General features: G+C 37.6%; 1 long non-coding RNA gene across 1 annotated transcript; it reads left to right on the plus strand.

Annotated features, from left to right (window-relative positions):
• Positions 1–3885: 3885 nt before the first annotated feature.
• Positions 3886–9671, plus strand: LOC127845841 (uncharacterized). The gene is made up of 2 exons (XR_008033418.1): positions 3886–4003; positions 6567–9671. It is a non-coding gene; the product is annotated as an uncharacterized LOC127845841 (long non-coding RNA).
• The last annotated feature ends 14107 nt before the right edge of the window (positions 9672–23778 follow it).

The following is a 23778-nucleotide window of genomic DNA, read 5'->3' on the forward strand; positions in this document are numbered from 1 at the left end:
TTTATCATTCAAAATGATGTTTTCACTAATTAATATCATAGCCACACGCTAACCACCTGTGGTTCGATTCAACCTCGAATTTATATAAATCGTGAATGTTATTGAACACCATTCTCCATCCACGTTTTTGTTGCTAAATAAGCAATAATCCACACTTATTATGTTAAGCATTTCACAAACAAAATGTTATGTATTTAATGTTTGAAGTGAAATGAAGTTGGTGTGCGCTGGTTGAAATGTCGTGAAATCCCAATCCCAGATAGACGCCGTCGTTTTTTGTAGGTCATGGAACGTCCGGGAAGGCCATTGGAAGCCAACAAGGACGTTTTGATGAGTTCAAAGTTGCCGTGTTTATCCGGGACGATGACTGAATACGGGATTATCCGGGACGGTCCGTGAAGCTATCGAATAGGGTCAGTGAACAGTCATATCGAGGGTGCAGGATCACGTGGCATTTTGGGATTCCCCTTTTAACTTTAATGGATGTGTGCGCGACGGTAAGTGGTGCTTTATTTCATATAACGTTTTAAAATTATTTTCTTAAGAATTTCAACTAGGGCATTAAAGATAGATTTTTATGCTGCTTATGACAATTTAAAATACATCGGAAATACTTTATTTGATAAGCCTGTGTTCTTGTTCAAAAATTAGGTATCTACTGCATTCATTGTACACGGCAATGTTTCACGCAACTTGAAATTATGTCAACGATTTCAGACGTATTCAATAATTTATTCTTATACCTTAAGATACCTTCGGCGCCAACTGCAAGAACTGTCGTTTATGCACTAAAGATTGTGCAAATGTATTTCAATAACTTGAGATATTTGCAAAAATAAAGTTCTTAACGGTGTGTTTACATTCTGTCCAGACCGTGTGTAAACACTGATTTCTATGCATTGATCGTCCGTGTGCGTCATCTAACGTCCGGGAACAAATTTCAGCGAAACACGTTGTACTTACATGGTATTCATTAAACAGAAAATAAGTGGTTAGTGTGTTGAATGGGGTAAGTTCATCACTTAAGGCGTGGGAATTTGATCAGGTCAGCAGAGCCCGATTAACTTCCCCCTTTTTAGCGTCAGTTTGCGTGGGTGGTGCTGATACTTGTAGATCTACTTGTGAATCTGATGGCGATCTTGGCCTGGACCTCGAGCTTAAGTCTTCGTGTTTTTGTTGTTCTTCATCGGGAGCGGATATGGTGCTCGTAACGAACGTTTTGGAACGGAAAAGCCCACTTTTAACGTACGTTTCATTTTGGCTGACATTTTGACGTTTTAGCTTTTTACACGAAAAAGGAGGTTACTGATTCGAGATCCGATTGTAGAATGTGTGTTTGTGTGCGTGCATGCGTGCGTGCGTGCGTGCGTGCGTGCCTGCGTGCGTGCGTGCGTGCGTGTGTGTGTTTTTTGTGTGTGTGAGTGTATTTCAGAATTCCCGAGGCTGCATTATGTGAGTATCCGGAGTGTATCCAAGCACTCCTACTACTTAATTTACTTTGCTCACGAAATATTGGACAAAGTTTAAATCATGCCTGAAATAACCAGCTATTTTCTTACTGAAAGATTTAAATTTTACTTTGGTCATGTGCTGTTGGGGGTATCCGGAGGAAACCCCACCTGTCCGGTACGGTGACAACAAAATACAACTGACGTAGGAACATGTATTCAATCCGAATCGCCATGGTGAGAATTAAGCGCGTGTACCAACTAAAGCGTTAACCGGACAACCGAATTAATGGAATCCTCTGTCAATTTTTTGGAATTACCAAAAATCAAACTTATTCAAAATAAATTATTGTCGGTCCGGGGAAAATCGTGCTTGGTCCGTATTGCTGCCATGTTAGTTCGTGCTGGTCCGGGATTGTCCGTATAGAAGACGTGTTGGTCCGTGTGTATCCGGCGTATTTGTATGTCTGCCGTGTTGTTCCGAGACAGTCCGTTAAGCGCCGTGTTTATTGCGTGTTGCTGCCGGTGCTGTCAGTGTTGGTACGGGTTGGTTCGTGCGGATACCGTTTTGTCGCCGGCTGGTGGTCTTTGGAAGACCATTGACGCTCACAAATTCCAAAAAGTTTACCGATCGTCCCGGAGCGTTCCGGATCTTGATCCGAGGCGATCCAGGACTGCCGTGTCTTACCGTGCTAAGGTGGGACTCGGACTTATATTATTTCATTTAACCCATTTATGCCTAGCGTATAGAAAAAAGGCCTTGGCAAACAGCGTAGACCCTGATGAGACGCCGCATGATGCGGCGTCTCACCAGGGTCTGGGCTTTTTGCTTAAATACATTTATGTAAGAAATATTCTAAATATAGAAATAAATATACTAGGCATTCCTAATTTCGGAAATAAATTGATCCAATTTAGAAGGATGGGAGAGTCCACTAGGCATAAATGGGTAAACGTACTTTGCGCTGTCATTGTATGAACTATTTGGCTGAAATTCTTCAAACGATTCTGCAAAACCATCGTTTAACCGGCATACTTTTATTGTTTGACTGAGCTCTACGTATTTTGCCGCTCCCGAGAAGTATCCCGACTTTACTTTAAAGTTTCCCTTTTTATTAAAAAATAATACTAGCTTAGTGTTTATAAACGCTCGTCATACATGTTTATGAATCATTTAGGAAATACTATATACACGTTTGGTAAATACTTATTATAAAATAGTAGTTTGACTGTAAATATAGTGCATTATAAATTTATAACCAAGAAATGCAGCACACACGCTTATCTGGGCATTGGCTCAACCGTTGGTGGGATAGAACATGCCCACGTGTTTTTTATCCCCATTTAAGGTCATCCGTGTATTTTTACTTAATCGCATTCGGACATATACTCACCTCACCCATTAAGATTGATTAAACCCAAGATCATCCCAGGAAACCCGATACCTTGTGAGCCGTGTTATACCATAGGGGACAGTGCTGTGTATTTTGGCACGAATTACATGGGGAAAGTAAATTGGAAAAATTAAAATTTTCAAAGTCGAATTTGAAACAACTGTGTATTAACATTGATAACAAAGGTGTTGGCCTACATGTAGAAAAAATCCTGACACATTTTCTTACAAAATGAGCGAAATGTGGCTCCCTGAAGTAGAAGATCGGGCAAAATGGGCCATGTTCAGGCATTTAGGGGAGAAAAACTGCATTATTTGCAAGCCACTACAATAATTAAAGGATTTATACAAACTTTCACATATCTGTCATAACCTCTCAGCAGAGTTTCTCCAAAAAACTATTTCTTGTGGAGAAATTTGCGTTTTTAATGACCATGTTGGGAAAACATGGATACCATCTGGGCAAGACCAGAAAACCTTATGTGAGCAGTGACTTTATAATTCTTTTTCGTGACAAAAAAACTAATTTTCAGCCATTTTGTTGCAATTTCTTTGCTTTGCAGAGGCCTATAGTAAGTGTATGTGAGCAAATATGCATACAAATGTACTTTTAATGCCTTATATATTATCAATAGTGCATTTTCAACATTCTCGAGTTTTATTTCTTTTTACCACCACTATTTTGGAAAATATAAAGGAAGACTTCACTGCTTTGTCACATAAATTAATTGGTTCGGTACATAAAATGATGTCTTAATAAGTGTATATGGGGGTTGCATGTATAATATTTATGTGGCGTGTTCTGAGACTTTCGGTATTCGGCAAGCGTCGTAATGAGAAAAACTCATTTGCAATGACGTCGCTAAACTTGCGCTTACAGTAATTTTGTTTAAATTGCCTAATGTTTTCTGTGATTTTACTGTTTAGCGTATTTAAGTAACATTAAAATCGGCACATACTGGCCATGGAAGGAATTGCCTATCAAACAAATTGTTGATTTTGACCTTTTAATTTCAATGAGCGGACTTGTTACTCCCCTTTTAACGAATTTTGCCATGGCGAGTTTATAGCCACAAACTAGAGTTCAACACGTGATGATGTTGATACCGATTTTAGCTTGATGCTATTAATATTATTTGGATTAAACTTGTCTGTGAGCAAGGTAAGTGTTATTCTTTAAATCAACTGTACTTTGTATTGTTAAATGTACAAAATAATTACAAAAAACAACAACATATTTTCAAACGAAAACGAAAGTAACATTGGCTACCATGACGTTTCGAAGTTTGGCTACCATGACGTTTCGAAGTTCCTGTGTTATTTTGTTTACAGTTTAATTTAATAAATGAATTTCGTCAATGTTTTCTTATGGTTGAATGAGAAATTCAATCTGGTAATCACGGACTGTAGATGAGACGGATACGAAACGGTACCGTATCGGCAAATATCTTGTCGTAACATAGTCACGTGACCGGGAGCTATCTATTAGCGTACATCGAAGCGCCGAGGTTATACATTCTGATGTACCCACTCACGTCTTTTTATTTTGGGGGAGGCTTAGTCGCCGCTTCGTCTGTCCGTCCGTGTGTTCGTCCGTGCACAAGTTTTGTCCGGGCTATTTGAGTATTTCTCAGCAACTAATGACCGGAATTCAATGAAACTTTATGGGAAGCTTCACTACCAAGAGGAGATGTGCATATTATCAGCGGGTTCTGGTCGGATGATTTTTCACAGAGTTATGGCCCTTTAAAATTTTCTATAAAGACATTTTTGTCCCCCAACTACTGTGCCCTCAAAACGTTTCCTTTTATCTGAATATATAGTGCAATATTGTGACAAAAAAAAAACAACCTTTGGGGAGCATCACCCGTCTTCGACGGTTTCTTGTTAATTATACTTTCATTTCTCGGCCGATTTTGACGAATTATGTATCATTAGAAAAGCCTACGTTACGTAGTTTTCAGATATAGAAGTATTTTTTATATTATGTTTTTCTTCTGATTTGGGTAGCCCGGCGAGTTATAACTTTAACTTTTGCAAATATCACACCGTTTTAAATAGAATCTAGATTTACGGTTGACATGTTCGTACTTTATACCGATTTGTAGCGTTTACATTTGGAGTTCAGTTTAAAAAATTTACATTTTGCTTATGTTAATAGAATTCTGTATAGGAAAGAAAAAAATGGTTTTAAAAATGAAAGTAAGTAAGGAATGAAGGCGTACGAAAGTATCGCGCGGTCCTAACGCAGAGAACTGATGCTACGGTCTTGGCGATTTCGGTATGCTTTTGTTTAGATACCGGCCATTTAATTTCCTTTGTCATGATTATTATATTTTTTATGGAATATATTGAAATATTTTGTTCACGAAACATATCAATAAAGCTAATTATTAATGAGATTAATAAATTAACGATTTCAGCTGTTGTTACGCTGTCTCATCATAAAATTAACACCCCGTCTGTGTTATAAACAAGAGCTGTAATCGTTAATTTATTAAGCTTCAATAATAATTAGCTTAATTCATAAGTTTCTAGAACAATGTATTTCAATGTATTGCATAAGAAAAATAATCATCATGTCAAAGGAAATTAAATGACCGTTATTTAAACAAAAGCATAAGCGCCATGACCGTAGCATCAGTTCGGTGCGTTAAGACCGCGCACTACTTTCTTCTGTCTTCATTCCTTACTTACTTTCATTTTTTAACCATTTTTTGTTATCATATACATAATTCTATTCTCCTTAGCAAGATGTAATGTTTAAAACTGAACTCCAAATATGAATGCTACAAATCGGTATGAAGTACGAACATGTCAACCTAGATTCTAAAACTCCAAACGTTCGGAGCGTTAGGATCGCGCGTTACTTTCTCATGCCTTCATTCCTTATTTATTTTCATTTCTAAACCATTTTTTATGTCGTATACAGAATTCTTTTCTCCTAAGCAAGATGTAGTTTCAAAAACTGAACTCCAAATATAAACGCTACAAATCGGTGTACAGTACGTACCGTAAATCTAGATTTTAAAACGGTATGATATTTGCAAAAGTTAAAGTTATAACTCGCCGGGCTGCGCAAATCAGAAGAAAAAACTTCATATATATTTATATATCTGAAAACTACAAAACGTAGGCCTTCTAATGGCTAAAATCGGCCGAGAAATGAAACTATAATTTTAAAAAAGACGTGAGTGGGTACATCAAAATGTATAACCTCGGCGCTTCGATGTACGCTAATCGATAGCTACCGGTCAGGTGACTAAGTTACGACACGGTTAAACGCGCGGGGGTAAAACATAACATGTTTATTGTTTGTGTTTAACGCGCTATAAATCCATTAATAACAACGGAAATATACTAAAAGTTATAAATTTTTAAGAGGAATTAATAAGCAACAAGATAACGTATAAACCAATAAAATCGGATGATTAGTTTTTGTATAAATTGAATTTACTACAGTAAGGTCAAATACTCGATTCAACTCCTGTCAATATACGCTCAGTGTAGTAATAATGCATATTTTGGTAGATATTTTATTCCTAAATGTGTCTATAATAAAATTACATTTGGTTGTGTAGAAATTACCTATCTGGAAATTCTCTACAATCATTGTCTGTCGCTGTAATAGTGAAATGTGATGTCTATGTTGCCAATAGATAAAGTATAATGAATTAAATTTGCTTCACTTCATGACTATTGATTACATCTTACTTTTGTTTAAGCACAAAATAACACCAGCTGGAAGATTAAAAGTCAGATCGGGTCTCTGTACAGAAGATGTCAAGAAATATATCCTGTCAATAATACCCGCAAGGGGAGTTAGACAGTATAGATAGATAGATAGATAGATGTATGACCTTCTTGAGAAGAAGTTTGCTAAGTTATTAATAACACACCACCAGAAAGCACTAAGCAACTTGCTAAATGCATGTGATATATTAAGAGGATGAAATGGAACACTGTGCAAAAGCAACTATTCCTGTCTATCCCACTTGCAGATGTAACAATGCAAGTTGCCAACCAATATGGGACTAATAAAAGCTCATATTACAGCTTTATCAGCTTTACATATCTAAAGTGGACATTGCATAACCACATTATATATCAGACAAAGGATGCAAGTTTCTGAAATGATGTTGGATGAAAGGCAAAGAATATCATAGAATGTTTTAAAAAGCATTACAAGTACATTTGTATGTACATGTATATGTGCCCACATACACTTACTATAGGCCTATGCAAAGCAAAGAAATTGCAACAAAATGGTTGAAAATTAGGGTTTTTTCGTCACGAAAAAGAATTTTAAAGTCACTGCTCACATAAGGTTTCCTGGTCTTCCCCAGATGGTATCCATGTTTTCCCAACATGGTCATTTAAAACGCAAATTTCTGCACAAGAAATAGTTTTCTGGAGAAACCCTTCTGAGAGGTTATGGCAGACATGTGAAAGTATGTATAAATCCTTTAATTATTGTAGCGGCTTGCAAATTAAAGCAGTTGTTCTCCCCTAAATGTCTGAACATGGCCCGTTTTGCATGATCTTCTACTAAAGGGAGCCACATTTCGCTCATTTTTTAAGAAAATTTGTCAGGATTTTTCTTCATGTAGGCCAATACCTTTGTTATCAATGTTAATACACAGTTGTTTCAAATTCGACTTTGAAAATGTTATTTTTTCTAATTTTCTTTCCCTATGTAAGTTCATGCCAAAATACACAGCACTGTCCCCTATGGTATTACACGGCTCACAAGGTATCGGGTTTCGTGGGGTGAAGATGGAACCAGAGTCTATGAAAACACGAAGGAGCTGTCATTACGCACAGCGTTTAAGGGAAATCCGTGGTGGATTCTGTTTACGTTTTGTGCAATATTAATAGTTGTTCTAATAAGGCTGAAAGGTGTTGGATTTAAAATGAACCGTCTTAATTTGGTTTGAGTGGCTGTTGTACATGTATTTGTGTCAGTGCCGGCACTTTTATTGTTTTCTTGTTTCTCGGTCGAACTCATAATTTACATTATTGTATAGCTTTAGGATTTTAAAACAGTTATTCTAATTATTCGTATACAACGTTTGATAATAGAAATTGTAATGAAACACACGTCAATTTTGAAAATAACATTTCCAAACATAAAATATGCAAGGGGTGTTACTGTGTGTTTCACTTATTCGTATGGTCTCCCCTAAGTTGGCTGTGATCTTTTTTCACCCATGGTTGTCAACCTACGCCTATTCTGTAGGAATTGATTATTCTGTTCCCGTCGTACAATAATACAAAGTGACAGGGGCAGGTAATCCAGACTAGGAATTGATATGCTTGACAAATTAATACGGTAAAAAGTCGATAATATTAATTAGATCGTATACTTAGATATTGATGGACTGTTTAAAGATCGATGGGTCGATATCGGCATTGATCATAAAATGAAATAAAAAAACAAATAACACATTTCCTATATCCAAAGATCTATCAATAAACATTATTGATAGATCTTTGCTATTTCTAAACAGCATTGATTACACAAATGTGGACGAGCACCACTCGCGACTCGGCTGAATTACCCACCCTGGATACGCAGACGATATAAGTATTGATTATACAGTAGTTACGGGCTAAAGAAAGTATGTTTGGTACTTTATTATGGAAACTGCTGCATGATATCGACGTGAACGTTAACTTCGAAGAGCAAATGATTGGAGGAATTTGTGCAACACGTGGAAACTCGTATTTTCTCGTCAACGAAGTTTCCACATCACTGGATTTATTTTATTCGCTCTGAGCAATAGAATTTATTATCAACAGCTAAGATGGAGACAAGAACATGTAGCCAGATTGGGGGAGATCTTATTCCCGAAGGAAGCAGAGTTGTTTTCGACTGGGACAACACCCTTAAAGTATACAATAAAGAGACACGTACGATCACGTCGCGAGTTGCCAAGAAAGATTTGAAGAATTGGAAAGAAAACCGGAAGTGTGAGTTGTTCGTAATCAGTGCAATACATCCAACGAGACTAAATTTGGAAACTCTTCTTATAGAGGTAGAAAAACTCGGCTTGACAGATATTTTCATTAAGGAAACAGATTCTGCCGAAATATATCCTGGGAAATACGCGAGAAAGGGGAACGTTATAATATGTGGTTATGATAAGGCGGAGGTTTTTCTGGATATATGTAGTCGGCTCGAAACCAGTGAAGTACGAAACGACAACGTCGAAACGGACCCAGGTCAGTACGGCACAGGCGAAGACGAACCGGACGCAGTTCATGATGGGCTAGACGAATCGGTTAGAATTGATGGCGTGGATCAAAAACGGACGGTGCTATTTTTCGATGATGAAGAAGTTAATATATCAAATTTTAGTGCAATAGTAGAAGGAAGCATTTGTTATCTCGTTAAATGAACAGAACTGTTGTTCGCGAACGTCCTGATGTATATGTTAAAAAGTTATTATAATGGTGCGATGTTGTAAGACGATCTATATTACCTTATTAATCACGATATTTTGTTTAGATTTTAATATTGAATAATCCCTCCATAGTATGCGTACTTGTTTGCTGTTCTCATTATTTATAATTTTGATAACCGTTTAAACTATATTATAATCCGAGACATCTACACATAACAAAACGTATAACCACCCATTTCATATGATTTAATATGCGAAATATATTCATTGTTTTGAAAATACGCTTGCACATGTTTGTATACATTTCATACAGGCTGTTTTTCATATAACCTTACAATTGAGACTACATTTATCCAGCCAATCATTCGTAAAGAATTGTTCGATCACGTTTATGCGAAATAAAACAAAAAATCGCAGAGTCAATTAGCAAATTTATGAAACATGTTTTTACTTGACCTTTTACCTCCGTTCGCAGCAAACACAACATCGATCTTTTCCTGAATGGTGATGTGTACTATTGCAATCAATCAACGTTATTATGGCATAAGCGATATTTTGCTAAAGCTCCATATAAGCACGTACTGATACGACAATCCTGGATCCTCCCCCGGATTAAGATCCGGCACGATCCGTGGACTTTTGGATTTTTTTTGAGCATCGACAATCGCCTAAAGACGATCAACCCGGTGACAACACGGCATCCACATGGACCAGCCCGTACCAACACGGCCGAACCCGACAGCAACACACAACAGTCCCACACGGACAGCCCCGGGAGAGCCACTACTACTACATCCCAACACAGGGTCTAACCTGGACCGACGATAACTTCTGTAAAAGCAGGTTAATTTGCGTTGATTCAATAATTCTGCAATCGAATCTCGAAATTGTAACAAATGTTCTTTGCTAAACCGTCAAAATACCTGCCAAAATGAAACTTATTTTCAAAGTGGGCCTTCCAATTCAAAAAAGATCGTCAAGAGTAAAATCTGCTCCCGATACAGTACAGCAGCAACATGGAAGAACAGGCTCGAGGTCCAGATCATACGGAATCCGGAAAATGCCATCTATAATCTCGCCCTTCTTTCATCATGGGCGACACACGAAGCGATACACGATATTTTGCGCGACAGTCGCGGCTACGCACGAAATTTTTCGCGATACACGAAGCGACTAGCGAGAATGTACCACGAAATATAGCCCTTGTGTAGGTAGCCCAGAAGGCGATATATCGTGTTAAATATATCGTGCGTCGCCGCGAAAGTGCAAAATATCGTGCGTCGTCACGACTGTGGCGCAAAAAAAAATCGTGCGTCGCCGCGACGGTGCAAAATATAGTGCGTCGCCGTGACTGTCGCGCAAAATATCGAGGATCGCTTCGTGTGTCGTGTCTCGCGTTCAAAGGGCGACGCACGAAACACCAAGCGGCGCACGATATTTTGCGCGATCTGTCGCGGCGATGCACGATATTTTATTATTCAAATATCACCCATATTATCCGAACCTCGTGTATCGCGTTCTAATTTCAGACCGCGACACACGACGCGATACTCGATATTTTGCGCGACACGCGATATTTGGTTTAAACTTATTTATTACGACATAGTAACATATTCATAAGTTACATGACATTGACATAAGATTGGGCTGAAAGGCGAACCTTATTGGAGCCCTCTCCCGATAAATTATATATATTATACGCATGCCATTATGACATGACGTCGTTGTAAATTGACAATACAAAATAAATAAAAAACATAATACAGAATGCAAGGTTTATACAAGTCCACTAACATTGACGGAAAGAAACATAAGCAATTTTACAGGGGAAAAGAAATAGAAACTGAGGGGGGGGGGGGGGGAGGAAACATAAACAAAACAATAGTATTGATCTCGAAGTAATAAGAGGTCATGTAGAACTTTATGGAGAAGAAAAGTGGCAGAGAGAAGAAAATGGATGGCGGCTAGAATCTCTTGGTTGATTTTATGGAGCGCTGAACATGGTTAAAAATGATACAATTTTCATCGACAGAAAGCGAAGGATCGCCAAACAGAAACACGTATAATGATGGAGAGCATATCTGCGATAAACTATTTATAAGCTGAGCTCGTTCTACACGGTATTTTTCCCAATTAAAGAAACAAGAGGGCCTGAAAGGCCCAAAGTCGCTCACCTGAGATAGCAAGATATTATTGGGACAAATCTTCTGACTAAGTTTCATGAAGATCGGAAAATAAATGTTGCCTCTAGAGTTTAAAACAAGGTTTTACTATAGACATAAAAGGAAAAATGCCCGCCCCCTGGCAGCCATGTTTTTTAACCAACCGGCATCATTTTTGAACTCTTAAAAGATATTATCAAGCAAACATAATTATTTTCGAACTCATCCAAGATATCATTGAGACCAATCTTCTGACCAAATTTCATCAAGATTATACAATAAATGTGGCCTCTAGAGTGTTTACAAGGTTTTACTAAAGCCGTATATAGCCATAAAAGGAAAAATGCCCCGCCCCTGGTGGCCATGTTTTTAAAGCAACCAAAACCATTTGCGAACTCATCCAAGATATCATTGGGACAAATCTTCTGACCAAGTTTCATGATGATCGGAAAAAAGTGACCCCTTGAGTGTTAACAGGGTTTTTCTATAGCCATATTAGGAAAAATGCCCCGACTCTGTGGTAGCCATGTTTTTCAACCAACCGGCATCATTTTTGAACTCGTCCAAGATATTATTGAGATTAATCTGCTGACCGAGTTTCATGAAGATCGGACTATAAACGTGGCCTCTAGAGTGTTAACAAGATTTTTACTATAGTCATATATAGCCATATAAGGAAAAAATGCGCCGCCCCTTGGCAGCCATGTTTTTCAAGCAAACGTAACCATTTTCTAACTCATCCAAGATATCAATAAGACAAATCTTCTGACCATATTTCATGAGCATTGGACAATAAATGTGGCCCCTAGAGTGTTAACAAGGTTTTACTAAAGCCATATAAGGAAAAATGCCCCGCGCCCTGGCGGCCATGTTTTTTCACCGATCTGGACCATTTTTGAACTCGTTCGAGATATCAATGAAACCAATGTTTTGATCAAGTTTCATGATGATTGGGAAAAAATTGTGACTTCTAGAGTGTTCACCAGGTTTCTCTATAGCCGTATAAGGAATACTGCCCCGCCCCCTGGCGGCCATGTTTTTCAACGGACCGGGACCATTTTTGAACTCAACCAACATATCATTTATACAAACATTTTGACAAAGTAACATGTAGATTGGGCATCAAATGTGACTTCAACAGTGTTCACAGGGTTTTTCTTTTTTTTGACCTAGTGACCTAGTTTTTGACCCAGCATAACCCAGTTTCGAACTCGGTCGAGGTATCAATGGGACAAATGTTTTGATTAAGTTTTATGATGATCGGACAATAAATGTGGCCTCTAGAGTGTTCACAAGGCAAAATGTTGACGCACGACAGACGACGGACAAAAGGCGATCACAAAAGCTCACCATGAGCACGTTGTGCTCAGGTGAGCTAAAATGTGGTTGCAGTCTCCAATTTCGTCACAGGAAATGCAGTTAGGCGAGTCAATAATGTTTTTGCTAAAAAGATGAGCAGGCAGCAAGAGAATGACAATTGGTGCGAAGACGTGTATGAAAAAATTGAAGATTTCGCGGCCCATGGTAAAAATGTTTTGGACTACCGGAATGTTAAGTGTTAGTATTTAACATATTTTTTAACGCGGCAAGAGATGGGGCATTTTGAATATGATTTGGAAAGGAATTGAAACTGCCGATCGTTGAGGGTAAAAATGTGTTCTTATATTATATTGGTGTTCGGAAGTTGACGTTTTGAATGTCGCTACTATTTCTTAAAGAGTAAGGGACAGACTGACCTACTGTAAGCGGGACAAGGTCAGCAAGGTTATCAGAAACATGCGAATTTTTCATTTTGTAAAACATAATGAGTTTGTGTTTATTTCGCCTAGATTCTAGAGATTCCCAACCGATTTATGATTGATGTATTTCAATAGATACTAGTTTTGTTTTGCCAGTAGCAATAATTGCTGCTTCGTGTAGATTTTTTTCGAGCTCGTACTTATTGTCCTGTGTGCAGTCGTCGAATAGGATGTAACCGTATTCGAGAATTGGGCGAATAAGCGAGATGTAAATAGTTTCAAGGGATTGACTATCTAGTTTAAATTTAAGTTTTCTCATTACGTTTATTCCTTTCCAACACTTCTTTTGTATAATTAGCGACGTCGATGTTTTCGGCTATACTGGCTTTACCTTCTGACGCAATGTAAATACGAGATTTATAAAACAGTTTGTAAATAAATTAAAATGAAAGGAATTTTCTTGAAATTCAACACCGATGTAAAAGAAAGATTGAAATGCCTATTTTTCATATTTGAATGCTCTAATAAAGCGAACACTTTCTGCAAACAGCTCTTAAAGCTGACCGACATTTGGAAAAAATTTGTCCATGGGAGCGGCCATTTGGAAAATCATGTGATCAGTGGGTATGTAAAAGTGTTTGTCATTGGCCAAGATATACATATATTTTCAAGCCGAATATGCGAATTTGCAGGGGAGATCATGCTCTTTCCATTGATACCACATGTTGTTGACTTTTGCAAAAATTCTAAAATTTGTCATTTTACGAAAAAGACCATATTTGGAAGCTTCTCCAGTTGTACGTCTGTAGAAGTGCATAGAAGTTATATAGTACATTACTTTGATCTTTTATGAACCCAAATGTGTTTAAAAAGTTCATGAAAAGACAAGCTCATTTTTGCTCACCCGCTTTTAATATGGTGACTCTATCCGGCCGGCAAGTTGTCACATATTTTCGCGACCCTGCAAAATTTCATTTCTTCAGCAAATTTATGTGTTTATTTAACGCAGCGAGATTTTATTTTTATGATAAACCTATATACAGCCTGTATTACATGTCTAACTCTAAGAAAGTGGCCTTTTGACAGATTATCTGTGAATTTACAGATTATCAATCTGTACATTTACAGATTAGTGCAAGAAATATTTAACAAAACATGTTTAACTCAAAAAGGGAATGTTAATTTGTTGAAATTTTTCAAGTACATGATTCATAATGGCAGATTATGAACTTCTTTTTTCAAAATAATGACTTTAAAATTCAATAAAATACATATTATTGTATGCATTTTGCTGTTACATTACATATGAATAACATCCCCATAGCCATTAAAACATATCTATTAATAGATAGTCAGTACAAAATATATTTATCAACTCTAAAAATGAGCAACAATTCTAAAATAAACGTATCATAAACAAAACTGTACATTTCTTCATATCAGCATATTCCAAGAATATATATAATCACTTCAAGTAGTATTAAACTATATTTATCAATGCCATCGATTTTTGACTACCGAGCCTCTTTTGCGATATATTAAATGGACATGATTGTACAATATATTTACAACAGCAGTTCCGCGGGACAATCGGCTATGCAAATGCGTATTGGAAAGCAAACAATTATTGAACATAAATCGCGAAATTGTTTACAGCAATGGAATGAAATGATTCAACACTTAATCAATAAAACACGGGGATTTTCCCTGCTAAAGGCCTTAATACAAAACACGAATGCTTAGTGAAACTAAATTATCTGCTATCATGTATACAATCAGACGAAATAAACACACATTATTGTTGCATTAACTAATTTTGCTGCACATTTGACACTTCATGGAATACCTCTTTTCGCATGTATCACATAAATGCATGCACATTCTAATATAAATTAGCATGGATTAAGATTGAAGTCATACGAGGACTTAGACACAGTCTAACTAGGCACATGACAGTTACATATTTTTTTAAGGTTGAAAATGATTACACATTTTAACATTTGGAACAGAAATATTAACTCTGAAAAACGTTTACATTAATAAATATTTGGTGATTATTCAACGCAGATGTGATGGACCATTACATGTTAACGTTTATATCATGACATTGCTCATGCGGTAAATTGATTCATGTCAGCCCAGGAAATCGTCGATACATTTAATGTTGAATGACTAAAATCCAGAATAAGTATTGTGTACCGCAATCAAATTTTATCATACCGCTGCATTGATATCTGCCTGATATAACACTGCCTATTATATTCTTTTATATCAGTTCAACAGGAAGTTCTTATATCAGTCGATGATAGGAGATAGGTCATACTACTCAGAATCAACTATAAAGTAATCATTTTTAATAAATTCTATTAAGATTCAACAAAACAAACAATTTGATACCAAGATGTAATATATTTTAAACACAAAATGCAACACAAACAGCAAACAACATGTTTTACAAATATTAAGCACAAGTGCTCATGATGTCATTATTAACATGTCAAACCACACAAATCATATTCCTTCCCGCTAAAATGTAGCTTTTTAGTGATTTTGTTAAGAAGTTATATTAAAAATGTATACATATATGTTGAAAATCTAACAGGTTAATCTGTAATTTGTGATATTTTGCCTAAAATGGTAAAGAATGGAATGCTGTCGGACTTCGTCAGAAATATGCGACTTAAAAAAAATCTAAAGCTAATAACTCTGTTATACATGGTCCAATCTGAAATAAAAAGCTTTGTACTGCAAATTAAAATACCTTTAAAATGATATATAATTTGACATATTTGCTTGAACTTTTAAAAAAAAGTCCGATATTCCTAATATAATTAATGTGGGTTGACCAATTTAAATTTTTTGTCAGAATGGTCGTGTGTGCTTCTAGACATAAGCAACGTTTCTGTTTTGTTCGGATTGAAATTTACTAGCCATTTAGACGCCCAGACGTATATTTTTGGAGATCATCGTTCAGGGTGTTTGCGGCAAGAGTTGGATTTTCGACAATGATTGAAAGTGAGTTATCATCAGCAAATAAACTTATGTTTGCATATATGTCATTAACAATGTCATTGATGTAGATAAGGAATAACAAGGGACTAGTATAGAGCCCTGGGGGACACCGGCAGATACGACATTCCACTGAGAACAGGAACCTGGTAGGACAACTCGTTGTCTACGGTTGGAAAGATACGATTTAAACCAAGTAAGCATAATGTTAGATATTCCAATTTCGTTTAGTTTACAAATTAGGCCGTCATGCCACACTCTATTAAAAGCTTTTGATATGTCGCAAAATACTACTCTGACGTCTTTCCCCGAATCAACAGCTTTGGCAAACATGTCATAAAGATACGTTAATTAGTTTGTTGTTGAATCGCCAGGTAAAAAAAACAATTGGTACGGCGTTAGGATATTGTAGTCATTCAAGTAGTTGAACGTATGCTTGAAAACTATTCTTTCGAAGGCTTTTCCGATTGTATTTAGTAAAGGTATTGGACGGTTGTTATTTACATGACTTGGGTCGCAGGATTTAACAGGCGGACAAACATTGGCGTCTTTCCAGATTGACGGGAAGGATCTCGTGCGAAGAGAATAGTTAAAGAGCGTTCTCAGAGGACCAGACAATTCAAAGGACAATTCACGGAGCAATCGATTATTTAGTCCATCAGGACCAGAAGCTTTTCCTAGAGGCAATCCCTTTAGAACTAGTTCTACTTCATATGGTTCAAGAATAAGTTGACTGAGGCTTGATTGGGTTCGGTTTGTGACTCTCGGTAATGTTTGTATTTGTTAGTGGTCAATACTTGACTGGGATGTAAAAACATTGTTTAAAATATTTGCTTTGTCGAATGCATCATCATTTATTTTGTTGCCATATTGGATTGGTGGTATTTCGGGAGTTCCCTGAGGATTTAATGATGAATTTTAATGTGGCCCACTAATTTTTGGAACTTTTGCTGCTTTTTTAATGTTTCGGTAAGTTTGTTAAAATAATTTCCTTTCGAGGATTTTATAACTTGTGTCGTTTTGTTTCTAATAGTTCTAAACTTTTGCCACAAAAATGATGTATTAATTTTTTTTTGCTTTACGATAAGCCCGTTTTCTTTTCCGAATATAACGCCGTATATTATTGTCTAGCCAGGGTGGGTCATTATTACGAATGAGGACATCTCTGTTGGGTATACATTTACTGGATAATTTAATTATGTTGTCAGTTATGTTTTTTGCATAGATGTCAATACTTTCGTTTTGTAACGAGTCCCAATCAAAATTGGAAATATCATGACGCAGTTTAGAAAAATCGCCCTTGTCAAAGAGCCAGACGTGTCTTGAGTAAGAACGTTGTTGATTTTTATGAAGTTTTAATAGAGCATAAACAGGACAGTGATATATTGTCGTTTGGGTTAGAAATGGGTCAGCAACACCACCAGAAAGAATGCTTTTTGGGTTTGATGTTATTATGAGATCAATTAAGCTTGCCGAAGATTCTGTAAAGTGTGTGTTTTCAGAAATTACTTGTGTAAGTGAGAACTGATCACATATGGACCAAAGCTTAGATGCTGATGTCGTGGCATTGGCATTCAGGTTAAAATCGCCAGTTATAATAATGTCTTGAATACCAGTATCCAAAGCTAGGTGTATTGAGTCTTAAAGAGCGGAATGTTGTTGGGTTGTGGTATTTGGGGGTCTATAAAAAGCTCCAAACAGCAGAGGCGGTTCGAGACAGTAATTTCAATCCAAATACATTCAACACCAATTGTTTCTAAATCATGTCGCCGCCTATGAAAAAGGTTTTCTTTGATATATACCGCTACACCCCCATGTCTATCCTGACGGTCTTTGCGTTCGGGAAATTTGAAAAAGTTCATCAAAAGTTCTTTACTCGGAATATCATCAATAATCCACGTTTCAGTGAAGGAAAGAATGTCGAAATCGTTCTATTCAGTATAAAGGATATCCAGCTCGGGAAGTATATAGGCTCTGAACATTGTAATGGACAAATGAGAAATAGTGTTTTAGGTTAATGTTCGAATCTTTCATAAAGGACGACGGTCGCGTTCGTAAAGTGCGACGGTCGTGTTCAAAGGGCGAGATATCGCATATAAAATGGTGACTGTCGCATTCTAATTTTTTGAAAACGCGACAGTCTACAGGCGATTTATTACAGTGATATTTGAACAGTACAAATATCGCGTGTCGCCGCGACTGTCGCGCAAAATATCGAGTATCGCACGAAGCGTCGTGTGTCGCGGTCTGAAATTAGACCGCGATAAACGAGATTCGGATAATATGCGCGATATTTGAATAATAAAATATCGTGCTTCGCCGCGACTGTCGCGCAAAATATCGTGCGTCGCTTCTTGTTTCGTACGTCGCCCTTTGAACGCGAGACACGACACACGAAGCGATACACGATATGTTGCGCGCCAGTCGCGGCGACGCACGATATGTTTGCACGACAGTCGCGGCAACGCACGATATTTTGCGCGACAGTCGCGGCGAAGCACGATATATTTAACATGATATATCGCCTTTTGGGCTACCGACACAAGGGCGATATTTCTTGGTACATTCTCTCGCGTCGCTTCGTGTATCGCGCAAAATATCGTGCGTCGCCGCGACTCTCGCGCAAAATATCGTGCGTCGCCGCGACTTTCACGCAAATTTTCGTGTATCGCTTCGTGTGTCGAGTGTCGCCTTTGATGAAAGTCGCCTTTGATGAAAGAAGGGCGAGATTATAGATGACACCATCCGGATTCCGTAAGATCAAGATCGCCATCACGTTCACAAGTTGATCTACAAGCATTAGCGCCACCCACACAAAATGACCCAAAAAGACGTCCCTTGTCCTTTAAAAGGAACAAGAGTTCGACATGGTCGATTGGCTCAAATAAAACCATCTATTGTACGCGAAGAACACGAAAGAATACAAAACATGACAAAGACATTCCAATTTGGTTATATGCTGCCTTTGTAATTACGTTTAAAGACAGCTCTGATACCCCATCTATAAGCGGGTTGTCGTTGCGCTATTGTCCCGGTATGATGTTGTGATTGTTTTCCTCCTGGTCTGCTACACTCACGTGCTCATTTCCATTTCGCAGTCCCAGAAGATTGTGTTAGCATATGCACGACTCCACAATCGACGTCAATGTCTATGTAGACTGCAATATTGCATGGTGCAAACATCGAAAGCGATGAGCAGGAATCCCAAATTTCCACAATCCGTCGTCCCCTGGACAGTTGGTAGTTAAAGACTCTCTCGAGGATGCTTTAGGAAAGGTTTCATGAGCCTCTTCTTCAAGGCGAAAGCTTCATACTCAGCAATTTAGAACGGCGTTCGTTCGCCGTCGTTCGGTCAAGGTTCATAACGTAGGCCCAACACCAATGCCATCATGGTTATAGAATGGTAACCGTTGTGCATTTAGTACAGGGAACCACCATGTTGAGGACGTGGTATGGCGATGAGCTTCCCTTCCAATTTACCTTCACAGCTGACATCGGTCACCAACTGCTTGGTGATGTTATTTCACTCATCTGGCCTTACAAAACAGGAAATTAGTTTATCAGAAAATTCTGCAAGTATTGCATCGTAGACCTGGCGGATGATCTTGGAGATGGTGTTGTGTGAGACCCGGAAGTAAAGAGTGGTAGCTGTCTTCTGATGATAGGTATCGCAACACTACTGCAAACTTAATGCCAGCTGCCATAAGGCTTCCTGTAGTTGGACTCTTTCGGCTTGCTTCTGTATTCGTGCGTGTCAGGATCTCTTTCTCTTTCAATGTCTGATAGCCCATGCGAAGGAAATTAAAAAAGTCCTTGGCATCTTATTTCTTCAGTTCGTCCTTCAGATGAGCAATTTTCTGACCCAGATGGTTCTCCTTTTTATTCCATTTACCAAATGAAGATACTCTCTTTATTGCGAGTTTTCTATTTCACTGTCGAAGATTCGCTTTAGCAATCAGTTTACTGTTTTCATCCCGAGCTTTTTTGCAGAACAAGTTGGCATTTCATTGACATCAAAATGTCCACGGTCGTAATTGCCCATGTGGCATCGTCGGTAGCACACAAAAAGGTGAATCGATTTTCAAATTTCCCGTAGTTATTTGAACATACGCCTTTGTCCGTACTATTCAGTATTCCTTCGTGATACCCTGTGTTTTCGCCGTGATAACATCGTGAAGGTATTTGTCAGCACCCTGTTTATCTGGACTCGCCCGTGTTATGCGGAGTTCTTACGTCATAGTCAGCGTGTTTTCACCGGAGCCGCCTCCTTAGTAGATCCGTGCTTATCCGTGGTGGTAGCATTAAAATCAATATGTACCGGAAATTTCGCCGCGAAGGGTCTAGAGACAACCGTTCAACTACCGTCGTGGTCCGTAATGGCTCAGGGTATGACATGTGTTCCCGGACTGTCAAGGACAAACATGGACAACCAATAACACTGAAACTCATAAAGCGAAATGGCAATTTCGACATGGAATTTAACTGACAATGCATTTCAGTGTTTGAGCAAATCTCTTAAATATTTCAAAAATTAGAAAGCGTTGCAAACACGAAACGAATGAATAATTTGGAATGTTTGTGTGTTGTTGTTTTTTTGTTGTACTAATATTGTGTGACTTAACGATGATTTGTTATTAAAAGCATTAAACGAAGAACTAGTAGGAGCAAAATAAATTATAAATATAAAGAAGTTCATGCCGAACTTACACAAAAGTAAAAATCTGCGAACTTCCCTTTAAATTGGCGCAGACGTTGAAGTAGTTTTAGTAGTAAGCAGAAAGCACCAGATGGTACATTGACCATAAATCATTACTAGATCTGTGGATATGACGGTCTGGTTCTTGCGCGCAGCATTTCATTGTTGAAAACTTGCAGTTGCAAACGTGTTTAAAAATATTATCAAAAGTTATGTTATGATATGTATTCTTTAGTTCACTTTATAAGCACCTGTAACGAACATGTCAGAATCTATTCAAACCATATTATACTCAACATGTGATACTGTATTCCCCTCCCCTACCCATTTCACTTTTGGAAATCCACGTATGTGTATCATGAAAAGTTAACAAAAATATGCAGGTGCGCTAGATGACATGCTGATTAATTTGACTGTAAAAATGTGCGCTAGTTGGCATGTTGATTAATATGTTTGCTCAGTGTCATCCCTATTGTTACAATAGTTCTTTTTTCTTTACGCTAACTAGTTTAAAAAAAATATATGTGTCGCAAAAAGTGGCAATAACTCTGGTTTTGTCAAAACAGACCAACCCAAATTATGTAAGTGCGCAGTTGCACCTGCTAGTAAACATTTATGTGAAGCATAATATTGCACCAATACTCTTTGAGTGACGTGCGACCAAATGTAAAAATGAATGTTGCTGAAACCCCGATAATGTAGAAAAAGACTGGACCAAACTATTGACTTGCATAAGTTCACATTATGGCTAACGTGTTGGTAAAGTGTCTTCACTACAGCAGCGATACTTTGAGAAGCGCGGGGCACTGAGATCCGAACGACGCACGTGCGGATGGAAGGACGGACGGACGGGTATATCTGTAAGCTCCCTCTTAAAATGGTGGCAGAAAAAAAACACCATGTATGCCTTACTAGTAATTTGTCGTGATTGTAATATCGAACATAAGGTCTGCCCACCACGTAAGACATATACAAACGCTACAGACGCTTACGCTGACGAAAAAATCTCTGCCGACAGTTCTGTTAAGATAAAGAATGTTGCTGCTTCCATATCTGGTCCTTCTGCTTCACAGCATGTTAAATACCATAGGGAAGTCCAAATTACTAGTTATGTAGCAATGTTCAATTTCAAAATAGACTATGATTAAAAACAGTTATTCTAAACAATTGGCTAAAACAAAATTACATTCGGGAAAAAATAGGTATGGTCAACACAGTGATATGTCGGTGTTAGATCCTAGATCTTTCCTATCAGTATATATCAGCCACATAAGCACGTCGCCGCATACACTTCCCCAGAGTCATAGATGCGTTTTTTAAAACGCATATACGGGGGCACATGCATGCAAACCATGTAGATATATACATGGTGATGTGTTGATTTGTTTTAATATTGCTGATATACTCTCTTTCATTGAATATGAAAATTGGAAACAGCGTGAACATGAGCCAGATAACGAAACGAAAGTATGTAACTGCATATACATTTGTAAAAATAGGCATTTTGTTTTTGCCTTATACTTATATTTCAAACAAGCTAATTCGTTGAATGAATATCCTCCGCAAAATACATTGTGCTTTTTGATGGGTGCAAATCCCTTGATAAACGGTATAATCAGGAAAATATCTAAGTGTATGGTAATTGTTGTTATGCATAGCATTTCATCTCATTGATATCATTATACATCCATGAAGTTTCATTGTGAAGTCTTGTAACGTATCTGAGTTATTGCCTTGAATAGTTACGTCATACAAAAAACAACAAAGGAAAATGACTCTTAGTTGGTAGATTGTAGGGTTATGGTTCTTGTGCATGGAACTTTTTCCCCATTGATTTCCTACACATCCATGAAATTTCATGTTGTAATATTATATCAGAAATATACCCCTGAAAAGTTCCATCATACCAAAACAAACAGAGCAATCATTCTTATTTAATAAAGTGAAGGGTTATGGTTCTTAGACAAGACACTGCTCATTATTAATATCAATACACCCATGAAGTTTCGTGTTGAAGTCGTGCGTGGCATCTGAGATATATCCTTAAAAAGTTACATCAAATAAAAAGGACAATAACTTATAAAAGAAAATGTAAAGTTATGGTTCTTGTGCATGTCGCGTCTTCTTATTGATATCTACGTTGTATACACTTAAGAAGTTTCATATTGTTATCTTATTTAGTTTCTAAGGTAGAGCCCTTCAATGTTTTGTGACAGACAAACGGACGGACTGACAGACGTACGGACGGACAACGCAAAGTCTATCTTTGGCGGGGGATAATAACTGAGTATTAAAACGAAATGGATCAGCAACACCTACTCCTCCTATAAACCTCTCTTGATCATACTCCTCAGCATCATCACTATTACCATCATATAATTATAACCAACAATATGTTGCCCAATCCCCATGCAGAGTTGTCGTTCCATGCTCGCACATACGATCGCTGCCATCACAAGAAAATCCTACCAGATATTGGGGGATTCTTTTTTCTTTCTTTATGTTTTATATTATGAAAAGTAGTATTTCTATATATTTTGAAAATATTGTATACACGGTCGTTAATCACGGGCGCCACCTCTTTTTGTGAATCATTAATAAATGAGCCAATGCTTTATCCGAGGTGGAAAGGACCGGATGTTTTGAAACAGTCACGGATAATTCTACAGGGTGAGTAAGTTGTATAGGTTATTTCATCACATCTCGCTTTTTTTACTGGGCAATGTTGTGCGATCCAGCAAAGGTTAAATCATCTATAAATGTACAAAAACATAAAATTACAACCTATTTGGAAACGTGGGGACCTTTATAAGTTGTGTCATTGGGGAGTTTTTCAAAGCAAATGTATTTTGCCTTTGTGACGAGCTAATTTTCAACCAATGAAATCTCGCCAACGACATCAAACAATTGCTTTGAACATGTAC

This window comes from Dreissena polymorpha, chromosome 9 (assembly GCF_020536995.1).
Source record: "Dreissena polymorpha isolate Duluth1 chromosome 9, UMN_Dpol_1.0, whole genome shotgun sequence".
In the NCBI taxonomy this organism is placed as follows: Eukaryota; Metazoa; Mollusca; class Bivalvia; order Myida; family Dreissenidae; genus Dreissena; species Dreissena polymorpha.